Source organism: Vombatus ursinus, unplaced genomic scaffold (genome assembly GCF_900497805.2).
Source record: "Vombatus ursinus unplaced genomic scaffold, bare-nosed wombat genome assembly UNPS02014813.1, whole genome shotgun sequence".
Classification (NCBI taxonomy): Eukaryota; Metazoa; Chordata; class Mammalia; order Diprotodontia; family Vombatidae; genus Vombatus; species Vombatus ursinus.
The window spans coordinates 9,990,505-10,003,775 of record NW_020954591.1 but is presented as its reverse complement, the minus strand read 5'-3'; the positions used below and the strand labels follow the sequence as shown (position 1 = coordinate 10,003,775).

At 38.6% G+C, this 13,271-nt stretch overlaps 1 long non-coding RNA gene across 1 annotated transcript; it reads left to right on the top strand.

Moving 5' to 3' along the window:
• Positions 1-5,678: 5,678 nt before the first annotated feature.
• On the top strand, positions 5,679-9,764 carry LOC114054372. The gene is made up of 3 exons (XR_003570470.1): positions 5,679-5,727; positions 6,225-6,380; positions 9,503-9,764. It is a non-coding gene; the product is annotated as an uncharacterized LOC114054372 (long non-coding RNA).
• The last annotated feature ends 3,507 nt before the right edge of the window (positions 9,765-13,271 follow it).

Genomic DNA, 13,271 nt, shown 5'->3' with positions numbered 1-13,271 from the left:
ACAGTACTGAGATGACAGTACTATATATAAACATTCCCAATCCCTAAGAGGTATCTCTAGAACCTCATTGGAGACATGTTACCATATACTAGATATAGATGGTAGTTGGATAGATAAATGAATGAATACTGATGGATGGATAGATAGATGCTGGATAGATGATAGACTTTGGAAAGACAGAGATAGGTAGATGATAGATAGAAAGATAATGGATGATGGATGGATTAGTAGACAATGGATGGATAGATGATAGATGGTGGATAGATCCATCCCCATATGTGTACATTTCCTACAGTATATGTAATATGCCAGTGACCCCTGTGTCAGCTATCTATTCTGGAAGAATGAGGTCAGAACGATCCCTATAAAAGTATAATAGCCTTCAAGCAAATGACTTGACTCAGGTCCCCTGATTTCAAATTGAGTGCTCTTTCTAATACTGCATGTACCTTCATCTGCTATCATTGTTATTATTGTTGTTATTTTGTTATTTTATATTTGTGTGGTACTTTATGCTCATAGAACTCTCACATTTCTCATTTGAACCCATAACAAGCCTGTGAGTTAGACAGTAAAAATATTATCCCCATTTTAAAGATTAGGAATACAGGCCCTGTCTTCTCATTCTACTCATCTAATTACCTAGTATTCCTCCCCATAATATCCAACAAGTATCCTGTTTTAGATTTTACATAAACTCTCATCTTCTACCAAAATTTACCTGTTCTATATCCATTCCCTCTAGGCCTGAATTATTAATTATTAATTAATAATTAACTCATTATTAATATGTTGGTGGCTCTTAATAGATGAAAGTATTTTCCCACTTCATTTTAAGAGGGACCATCTATAGGTATGACGCCTTAACCCAAATAAATGACTCTAATGTTGGAATTTCAGGTTCTCTAATAGACCAGAAGAGGAGATTACTGGAAGCAAGAAGGCACTTCTTGAGCCTCTGAATTCACACTACATATAGGGCTAGCTTTGAAAGGAATTGTTACTCCTAGACCTAAGAGGTGACCTTATTCCTCCTTGATTAATTGCTTCAGGGACCAAGTCATTAAGCAGAGAGATTAGTGCCCACTGTAGTCCCTGCCTTTATTTAATTAATCTGGGCCAATTGGCAAGGTGTTAACAAGCAAGGTTAGTACCAGCTCCTAGATCTTTTAATGGAGAACTTTAATATTATCAGAAGATTGAAAGTACTAAAAACAAGGAAGTTTTGAAGAATATTAAGTAGGCATCCATCATGGAAACGAATGACTGTAGGGGGGATGGGAAGTGTGTCCACTTATCTTTGGGTCTCTTTCAGTTTCTTGTCCCTCATATTCTATTCCTAATTTGATTTCCAAAAATAGGCTCCCAGTTTAGCAAAGAGATGTTTCCCATTGCAAAAAAATAATAATAAAAATTAGTCTCCTTATCACCCCAGGGTCTCAGACTGGAGCTGGGAAATGAAATATAAGAGTCTGGAAAGAGAAGAGCAACTTTATAGGCTTTCTCCCCTTCTCCCCATTTCCTGCTCCAAAACTCCCCTAAAATCATAATATCTGAATATGAGATTGCCTAGAGTTCCCTTGAAAGACAATTTTTACTTGAAGTAAAAATGTGCTGCCTATGATTGAATGGGTTTACCATTAGACAGGCCCTTGTACTTCATTTATTATGTCTTTAGTCAACATCACAATGCTGGAAAGATAGATAGATATAGATGGTAGTTTGATAGATAAATGAATGGATACTGATGGATAGATAGATGGTGGATAGATGATAGATGTTGGAAAGACAGAGATAGGTAGATGATGGATAGATAGAAAGATAATAGATGATGGATGGATTGGTAGACAATGGATGGATAGATGATAGATGGTGGATAGATCTATCCCCATATGTGTATATTTCCTACAGTACATGTAACATGCCAGTGACCCCTGTGTCAGCTATCTATTTGCCTTGGCCATAGACCCCTTATGGAGACTCAATCTCAATCTCTGAATAAGAGGATAATCCCTGTACCAACCTCAGAGTGCTGGTGAGAGGTTCAAATGAGATTATGTATATAAAGTACATCGAAAACTTTAAAGCAAAATATGAATCCCAGTTACTACCTGTAGTCGATAATAAGAAATAACATTGTTTACCTGCCTGACCTAAACAGAAAATACTGGGTGTTTTTCCTTCTTCCTTCCCCTCTGCTATCTGCTCATTGAGGCCAAATGCATTCAGTCACTATTCCATATGCTACTCAATTGAGGTTGCCCAAAGTCTCATATTTTACACCTTGTTCCATTTTCAGCTCATATAAAGATTATGTTTGAGGTTGGTCATACATTGCTGATGACTATTAGCTAATCTAGCAGAGTAGTGGGCAGGAGAGCTATGGAGGTTGGAATTCTAAAGCCTCCTTGGCGTGATAAATATGACACGTTACCAGCTCTGACTTCATTTAAAATAATGGAAAATGGCTATTCTGCTTTCTTCCCCTTTCTCCTTTCTACTCTTTCACACTTAGTCCTTTAACCTTTTAAATTTACTGCTGCTTAACATGTGTACCTGAGGTCTAGAATCCCAAATGGGGAGGCAATATATCACAGCTAGTGTTAAAGTTATTACATTCTGGTTTCCAAGTCTAGTTAACTCCAAGATAAACATACCCTTCTCACCATGCACTTAACTTCCAAAAACACACTGGTGGATAAAGTGCTTCTTGTAAGGTAATAATGCCAACAGTGTAATGAAACTTCCAAAGGGTATCAATTACCTCATGTTCAAAAAAAAGTATATAAGGAAAAGTGTCAGGTCAGCAAGTATTTATTATGTACTCCTACTATGGGCCAGCCACTGTGCTAAGTTCTGGGCATACAAAGAAAGGCAAAAACAGCCCCTGCTGTCAAATAGCTCACAGCCTAATAGGGGGAATCAACATGTAAACAATTACGAACAAACAAGATAGAAGCAGGATAAACTGTAGACAGTCTCAAAGAGAAGACATTAGCCTCAAGGAGGACTAGGGAAGACTTCTCATAGAAGCTAGGATATTAGCTGGGACTTCAAGAAAGCCAAGAGCGAGAAATGAAGAGGAAGAGAATCATAAATGAAAACTCCCCAAAATCCAACCACTTATGTTTCTCATCTTGGAGTGAATAAAAACAAACTGCAGTAGTCTTTGAGGATACTAATTTTTTTAACATTGTGGGACTGGAAAAGGGTAGCTCTATATCTGTGTCCAGTAGTTTCTAAGGTCCTTCTCTAAGGACACATTCAAGTGATCCTATTTATAACTAGCCCGGTGGACTAAGTGAAGTAATGGACATGAAAAGCCTTTGAAAAGTACAAAGTGCTATATCTAAGATATTCTTCAATATTTAAAAAAGATCTATGATTTCATCAGCACTGTTACTTCACATCTTAGCAGACCATCTTCCTAAGTGGTCATGGACTCCAAATTCACTTAAGTTAGCTGGACCTTTCTACAATGACAGACACAAAAGTTTATGTCAGGATGGTTACTGAAAGCCTTAGTTGATAAGAACTAATGGCTTGTATTCTGGGGGGCATAGACTTTGAGAATTCAGGGTCATGGTGATGCCATGACGAAGCTTTGAAATAGGTCATTAGAGAAAGCATATTCAGAGAGTACAATGATTTTTCGTTGCTGGTGGAAAGTAGGACCAAGTTAACCAACTTCACAATATAGAAATGGGTTGGTGAAGGGAAATATTACAAGGTCACCAGCATCATCTACCAGCCTCTTTCAAGCTTTGCTCCTAAGGTGATTTACATAGACCTGGTACATGATGGACAACTAGGTAGCACAGTGGATACAGCGCCTAGCCTGGAGTCAGGAAGACCTGAGTTCAAATTTGACCTCAGACATTTACTAGTAATGTGACCAAGAGCAAGTCACTTAACACTGTTTGCTTCAGTTTTCTCATCTGTAAAATGAGCTGAAGAAGGAAACTGCAAACCACTCCAGTATCTTTGCCAAGAAAACCCCAAATGAGATCACCAAGAGTTGGATATGACTGAAAAAGCAACGGGGACTGAAAGGAATCTCCCATTCACACACCCAGTTCCACCCAGCTGCGTTGCAGTTTTTGTTAAGCAGAACTTCTAGAATGATTTGTAAAGATCCCAGGTATCCTGGGTTTGATAGGAGTTCAAAGGAATTTTCTCACCACAACTCAAATAAATAGTTTAAACTGAAGCTGTATGAATGGCGGGCAGGGGAGTTCTGTTCAAAAGCCTAAAGGCTTTCTCTAGCTAGCTGCATAGGGGTAACTGGCTAGAATGGAAAATTATAGAAGAGTTAGATAGCCCCCGGAGCTAGGATCTGTAAGAGCTGGTGGGGGCAGAGACAGCACAGCAGCTGAAGACCAGTGGAGACCAGTGCTCAGCAGAGATAAGAGCAAACAGAAGCAGAGAACAGGTCTGTGACTTCACCACTGGAAGCCTGATGACCAGAGGGAGAAAGCAGAAGTATTTGGAAGAACAAGAGGTTCTAACAAGGATGTTACCTTAGACCTGAGTTGCCTTGGCTACAAATTTTCCCTTTAGATATGCATATTCCCAGGCCATGCGTGTTCTAGTATGAAGCCCTTCCCCCCCCCCCCATGATGTGGTAACCTGTGGGAGAGTATATCCCTGTTTACACAGGGAGAATCTTTTATTTGTCCTATGCTTGGTTAAAAGAAACTCATTGATGGGAGCTTGTAAGCTATATGGTTTTAAGTGGATTTTGATCCAAAAGAGCCTTGAGCCTAGGGTCACTTTCAGGGGATCTCATTTTATGATTGCTATTGGTTAAGATCACGGTGATAAAAAGGCCAGGGTCACAGGTACAATCTCATGAACAGAAAAATTAAATTTGTAAAGGACAAAAAAAACACTGTTCTTGCCTAGAGATTATACTTTAAAACTCCAGCCAGATACATAAGGGACCTGGGTGAAAAAATTCTGAATGGCTCAGCTACCAAAACAACAAAGTAGGATTGTATTGGCAAGGAGCTTCATCTCCAGAAATGAAGGAAAACACTCCCTGTGGAATAATCCTGGCTTTTCAACAGGAAGTACAGGGGCACTCTTCACCTCAAATCTGTTGAAATGAAGACACATACAAGCAGAGGTGAAACAAAAGATATCACCATTCAAAATTTCTAAAATCACACTTCACTTGAATACTAAGCTCCTAATGATGGAATTGATGGTATCTCTCTGTAGAGAGCAGCTCTGGAAAAACTTTAAATAATTCTCTCCTTGTATGCCCTCCTGTAGCTGCCTGGGCTTGTTTACAAAGAAACAAGGCCTTTACTTGCTGTGAAGGAAGTCAAACCAAACCTCACAGACTGAACTGCGTGGTTTAAAAATAATAATAATAATAATAATAATAATAATGTCATCAATCCCTCAGTTTATCAAAGGTTTTACAGGTTGGTTCCTTATTTCTAATTTTTAAAGTTTCTACTTCCTAACTTGTTAGGATACTTAGGACCTACAAAGCCTATGCAGCCCATGAGATTTTCTGGGCAAGCTTGTTTTTATGTAAGGCTCCCATTTAAATATCTTTAGAATTCGCTTTTGCCTTGAAGCAATAGACAAGTATGTGCTGCTCTCTTCTAAATATGGGAACAGTAAGTACAAATAGAAGATTGAAGATCTGCTTTGAAGCTAAATTCTGTAACTGGGCAGGCTCTGGAAACATCAGAAGCAGCAGCAACCACAGTGGTAGAGAGCAGGGGAAAATCTTTCTTCTTTTAATTGCTAATGTACTCATTCTGGGAGGTCTCTTGTCAGATTAAGGGTCAGGGTCTGATTTGGGCTTTCCTGCTAATGGAGATGTTGTGGGAGTGCTAGAATGAGTGCTGTGATATTACTAATAATTAATGATGATAATAATGTCTGAGGGGCCCTGGTTTAGTGCCTTTCATCCCCCAAAGACTTCAGATCTCTCCACAATCACCCACTGTTGACCTGGAGCTGACTTAGGCAGAAAATGTGGCCTGAGTGGCAAAGGACACAGCAACAGTAGGCTTATTTAAAACATGAGTGAAAGAAAAATACTTGTTTAAAACTGAAGTGTAAATTTTTGGGTAGGCAGGCTGTAGTTACCCAACCTGAAACTTTGCCAGGAAACAAGTTTTATTACCCCCGTTCTCTTGCAAAAAGCACATAGAGTGCTTTCCTGACCATAAACAGACCTTGGATTTTTATCTGCTCTGCAGCTCAACACCCTCTAACCATGGAGAGGAATTCATGGAGAGAAGGATGGCAACAACTACTGAAGAATCTAGATTTCTGCCTTCCACAGGTACAGGTCGATCTCCGACAAGTACTGACACACCCTGGCCTTGAAATGCAGAGATGCCTAAAACAAAATGGTAAGGCTGCTTCCAGGGGGAGGGGAACAAGAAAAAAAAAAAAAACCAACACCACCATACAAATGAATTACCTGAGGTCACTTTAGTCTAGGAAACAGACTCTCCCAATAAGATATAACACCCTTATCTTAGCAGCATTTGTGTTTGTTTGTTTTTAACTATAACAAGATCTTGAAGGGGGGAGGGGTTGACAGCAAGACCTAAGGGATCTCCACATCCATACTGAACACTTTTCAGATTCTTTGGCCTCCTAGGCCCTCATCTGCTTTGACTCTTGCACCTCAGACCTTCTCACTCTCCAGACACAATTTTTTTTACTTCTCTCATTTTCCCATCACATCCACAAAAGCTTCATTCATCCTCCCACCCGGACCCAAACCTCCAACCTATCAACTTTTCCCATTTCACTCAGTTCATAGGCTGCACTGAACCTCTCCACCTACCAGGTCTAAAATAACTATTTCTACGTGGCTAGATTTGAAGGCCAGCCCACTTAATTCCTAACCTTGCATTACCTGCTCACTATCCTGTCTCACCTCTGCAAGGAGTTGCTGGAGCTAAATACAGAATTGTGCCGATCTAACCAATTATGCAGAATCAATTGGTGCATACCAGCAAATTTATCAAAAATTGTACAGCAATTTGATGCTTGTAGCTGTGGAACCGTCAGCAGAAGTATAGTGGGAAATCCAACTTGTATCCAGCTTAGAAATAAATGTCACACTCCATGTAAAATACATTCATTTTAGGAATATTTTAATGGAAATAAATTGTAGGGGGGCTCTATCTTAATTAGATGGCTAAACATGTTTCTGAACTTAGTCAACTGTAATATATACACATCACCAAATGCTGAGTCATCTGGGGGAATAAATTAGCTTTAAAGTACACTTCACATGTACAACTTTGCCTCTTAAAAATGCATTTGTTGAATGTCAGTCCTAGACTTCAACCTTGGGATCAGAGGAGCTAGTTTCAAATATGGCTTTGCTATTTACTACTGGGCAAATCACTTAAGCTCTCTGGGCCTCATTCAGCTCTCATAAGTGAAGTGAGGGGACTTCACCAAGTGATCTCTGTATGGATGGTCCCTTTCAGCTCGAGAACCTAAGATTCCTATGATTGGGATGAAGTCATTTTTGAATATTGGTTTCCTCCGCTAGAAAATAAAAAGGGCTTTCTTCATGGCAATTCTGTGACATAAGTAGGGCAAGTATTACTATTTTTATTTTGTCTCTTAAACATGCTTTCTCATGAATTTGACTTTCAACAAAAACAAAGGCAATTAAACATACACTGGTGACTACTTAGATTTTTTTTTTCTTTTGTAAAACAGTGGGGGTGAAATGACTTGCCCAGAATCACACAGCTAGTGAGTGTTATGTGTCTGAGGGCAGAATTGAACTCAGGCCTCCTGACTCCAAGGCCCATGCTCTATCCACTGCACCACCTACCTGCCCCAAATACTTAGATTTTTAAAAGTTATAAATATAGTATGTCCTAATAACTTATTGGTTACTTCTTCTGTTTCTCTTTGTGTTTTGTTAATCCATTGATCTCTGTATTTTTTATCTAGTTTCCCACTTACATAGTGCCTAATCTGTTCTTTGTATAAGGTCAAAAACAATTTTTTCAAAGCTATTAGCTAGGAGAAGGTCCTATACGTACAAAAATATTATTAGCAGCTTTTTTTGTGTGGTGACAGAAAATTGAAAACTAAAGGGATGCCCATCAATTGAAGAATAACTAGGTAAGTTGTGATATATTAATAATGAATAATAATAATAATAACACCACCAACAATACCATTTATATAGTGCTTACTATGTGCCAGGCACTATGCTAAGCACTTTACAAATATTATCTTATTTGATCTTCACAACCCAAGGAACTAAATGCTATTATTATCCCCATTTTACAATTAAGGAGACTAGGGCAAGCAGAGGTTAAGTGACTTGTCCAAGGTCACCCAACTATTAAGTATCTGAAGCCAGATTTAAACTAAAGTTTTCCTGACCCTAGGCCCAGCTCTCCATCTGCTTTGGTACATACTTGCCTGTGACTAATGTGATAGAGTACTATTGTGTTGTAAGAAATGAGGAGGGACAACTAGGTGGTGCAGTGAATAGAGCTCTGGCCTTGGAGTCAGGAGGACCTGAGTTCAATTCAAACCTCAGACACTTGACACTTACTAGCTGTGTAACCCTGGGCAAGTCACTTAACCACAATTGCCTCACCAAAGAAAGAAATGAGGGATAAATTATATCCAAAAGGCATAGAAAGCCATATAAATTGATAAAGAGTAAAGCGAGTCCAAGGAGAAGAATAATTTATACTATATTATAACATCAATATTAATAAAAATGAACAATTGTGAAGCCTTCTATAAACTGAAAAAAAATAAAGTGAGCAGAATCAAGAGAACAGTTTATACAATGACAACAATGCTGTTAAAAACAAACAACTTTGAAAGTGCAAGGACTATGATCAATACAATGGTGGTTGTTGTTCAGTCATATCCAACTCTTCATGCCTCCATTGGGGTTTTCTGAGCAAAGGTACTGGAGCGGTTGCCATTTTCCTTCCCCAGCTCATTTTACAGATGAGGAAACTAAGGCATATTAGGGTTAAGTGACTTGCCCAGGGCCACATGGTTAGGATGTGTCTGAGGCTGGACTTGAACTCAGGAAGATAAGTCTTCTTGACTCCAGGCCCAGCACTCTATCCATTTCACCAGCTAACTGCCCTTAATCAATACAATTCCCAGTCATTATTCCAGAAGACCAATGATGAAACATGCTATCCATGACAGAGAGGGGATGGACTTAGGGTACAGAATGAGACGTAGATATTTTTGCATATAGCCACTAAAGGAATTTATTTTGCTTGACTATGCATATTTGTTAAAACAGAATTGTTTTTCTTTTCTTCCCTCCTCACGCTTCCCCACCTCCATGGGATGAAGTAGAAAGGACAAGAAAGAGTAAATAGATTTCTGTTAATTTTTAAATTAAAAATAGTGGAAGGGGGGCATTGCTACAGATGTGAAATGTTGCATGCACTTTCAGATGAAGTCACTGTATTCTTATTTTTATTTAATTGCTTTATGGTCTTTGTTGCAGGAGACCCTTCAGAAGTGGTCGCGAGGTAGAGAAGTAGAAGGAACACTGAGCCCGGAATCAGGAAGACCTGAGTTCAAATCCAGCCTCAGAAACTTACAAGCTGTGTGACTCTGGACAATCACTTTACTGCTGCCTGCCTCAGCTTCCTCATCTATAAAATGGGGTAGTGATATCCCTACATCCAAGAATTGCTGTAAAAAGAAAATGAGATAATATTTTATAAAGTGCTTAGCACACAGTAGGCACTTAATAAATATTTGTTTCCCTCCTTTCATGGAATAAGGTTAATTTGTAAGTATTTGTTGTGTTAAAAATGAAATATATTTATAAAACTTTTAAAAATGAATTTATATTCCTAATATCTATCATTTTAATAGCACTAAAGAGTTCCATTATATTAGTATATAATAGTTTATTCCACCATTAATCTTTAGGTTGTTTCTAGATTTTTGCAATTACACATGCTACTATATGTTTTCAATAGCTTTGTTTTTCTTTAGGATAATACAGTTAGAGTATGTTCCCAATACTGATATTATAGCTCAAAGTGCAAGATAATTTTTCCCAACTTGTTTAATATTGTCATATTGCCCTCCAAAAAAAAATACCACTTTGCAATTCTACTAAGAAAGTGTGAGTGTACCAATTTCTCCTCAACTCTACTTCTCAATAAATTGATCTAACCATAGGGTTACTGATAATACAAAGAATACACATTCATTTATCCCAAAAAAGAAATGAGATGTATGGGCCCACCTCACAGTGTGTGTGGGGAGGGGAGGGGAGGGAAGAGAAATACTCCCCACTCTGGCCAGGTCCAAGGAAATGAGACATTTAAGTTTGTGGCTCAATCCCAGGCAACCAGGGTAGTCAGGGCAACTGAATGGTTCTGGATGGCCCTCAGATTTTAGATGGTTTTATACGAAGACAGACAAAGGGAGGCAGATGTCCCAAAGTAGGGTAAGCTAGCCTCCTTTGAATACTCAGGTCAGATAGCCCTATACACAAAAGTTGGTAGAATTCCTTCGAAGTTAAAAACTTTGTTCATAGATAGTCATCAGTCACTCTATCTGACTATCAGTATGTCATTTCGTCTTCAGGTGAAGGTGATGAGATAGCAGATTTACAGCAGTTATGTATTTATCTTTACCTCTGAGATTCCAGTTTTGTTCTGTCGATCTAATTTCCCCTTCCTTCCCTCCTTCCCTCCCTCCTTCCTTCCTTCCTTCTTTTCAGATGTACTTAGCACAGTGCCTGACATGTGAGCTTAATGAATGCTTATTGACAGACTGACTTTTGATGTGTACTATATGGATGCTCTGAAGCTGCAATCTCATCTTCCTATAACCGAAAAGCTAGGTCCCTAGAGCACAGCTAACTACATTTCACTCTCAGGGTTCTAGAAGTAGCCCTCAGGGGATAGTATGGTTTTTTCTAATGCTTTTGGCTTGATTCCTCATCCTGGTGTGTTTTCCCCATTATCAATAGCCAGAGAGGTTTAGTTTGTATTTCCTTAATATCATGGATATTGGCAATTAGCACCCCAAGATCATTTAATCACTGAACAACAATTAGCTTTTACAAAGGTAGTGTTCTAAGTTGAGCCTGACTCAAGTCAGACCACTGACAGTTGAGGTTCGAAACTGGAACAAAATGAGACATTCATCAGCTATTCAGCATCTAACCACAAGAGATCCAGTGAGCAACAGCAAAGAGATGGATGTTCAACAAGGATAGGCTTTGAGGACACCTCAAATTGATTGAGCTGAGCAAAGCTGAGTTGACCATTGAGATCCAGCCCAACCTCAGGGATTTTCCCAGGTCCCCATGGCTGCTTTTGTATGTAGGCAATGAGAAAGTGGTGTCAACCCTCTGAACCCTTAGTCTGCTGGACCAACCAAATTCTAACATGGCCTTCCATGGCTGGACCTCTGCTCCATCAGTTTTTTGCAGCTCACAAGGTCACAGCTATCTCTAATACTCCTCCACCTAAAAGAAGGAAGGAACAAGCACCAACAGACAAAGAACAGTCCACATGTCTACCCAGATTGGAGTGGATGGGCGCACTAAGGCTTCTCTCCTTACCCGGAGGCTTATACTTTATGTCTTCCCTCAATGCAGCCAGGAATCAAAGAGAAAGATGGCTAGTCCCTTTTGAATGGACACCCAGTTCTGACTCAACAGCCAATCTAAACGTCCAACTCAGAGAATGCTTACATGTGCTCTGAAGTGGAGAGCTGGGCCCCTCAATTTCATATAATCAGGCTGTTCTAGAAGCAAACTCACCAAATGCACGTACTCCCAGAACTGAGCCCTCATTGGCCATTTCTACCCTCCTGTCCTCTCCTAATTACAGATGAAATTGCTTTTACATTTTAAAGTCTAAGAGAGCAAATCCAAATTAACATACTATTGGAGAACCGAGCCATGTCAATACCAATATTTTTGTGATAAAGAGAACTAAAAAGAATTTGCAGTAACTAAATGGAAGGATGGATGACAGCTTAGAGATGCTAAGAAAAGAATTAGAAGAATCCGTTTCATTGTGTATTCAAAGACAACAAGAAATATCATTTTGTCTTTTAGTGTTCATGAAGAGAATTAAGTGGTGAAGAACCATGATGATAAATGCTGTTTATATACCAACATCTGTTGCGGAGGAAGAAAAGAGAGAGAAATTCTATAAAGATTTGACAAGATTCTGGAAGTCAAGTCGGTATACACTTGGATACTCAATGACTTCAATTAGAACGTGAGCTCAGGTAAAAATAGTGCAAAGTACACTGCAAAATGTGACTCAGGTCTTCAATACAAATGACGACTGCAGACTACTCATAGCCTCCTGGCTACACTTTATGAATATTTTCTTTCCGACATGAAAACATGGTGAGTATTGAATATTATCACAAAAAATGCTACTAGTTATACCTTAAGGAACAGGAAAGCTGTCTACATTGCAGTCTTCAACTAGTTAGAACAGAGTTTAAAATCAAAATCAAATTCAAAGCAAGAATATGGAGAGATACTCTGAACAAGAAACTGCAATAGCTTTGCCTTGACCTATTTAAATGAGCCTGAGGAAAGGGAAGATATTGACTTGATTGTCATCATTTCCTGCAAATTTCAAGTTCTGTAAAACAGTTGTCACAACTAGGAGGCCAAAAAAGTTCAGAAATCTTCTTAGCCCCAAAATATTTGATCTCCATGCCATGTAGAGATATCTGGTTATTAAGAGCAGCCCCGGTTTAGAATACAAAATTATTTATAAATCACTGTGGAGGGGAATGGTGAAAGTTTAATGAGCAATGTCACCTTATAAAAAAGTCAAAAAGCAATAGAAGTGAAAATAAATGTATAGAAAGCTTAGCATGAGATCCCAACAGAGTGACATCATCCCAAGAACATTCATGGATGAAACAGGGAAGAATATAGCAAATAGAACAGAAATTTAACAAATACGATCAATAATGATTTTTCATCATCAATGATAACAGAATCACCAGATTTAGATCCCCCAATCTTAGTCCCCATAGAGATGTGTCATACAAGAAGGTTGACCCTAGGACCCAAATTTGCAAAGAGTGGCCAGACCAGATACAATATACACCAAGAAAGTATATAGTGAACTTGACACAATCTTCAAAGAATTGAGGGGTCATCGTATAAAATATCTCAAAAAGAAAATATAGAAAAAAATAGAAAAATTGTGGATCTAAAAAAGGTAATAATAAACAACAAACTCATATATTTCTTATCTTTATAAAATCTT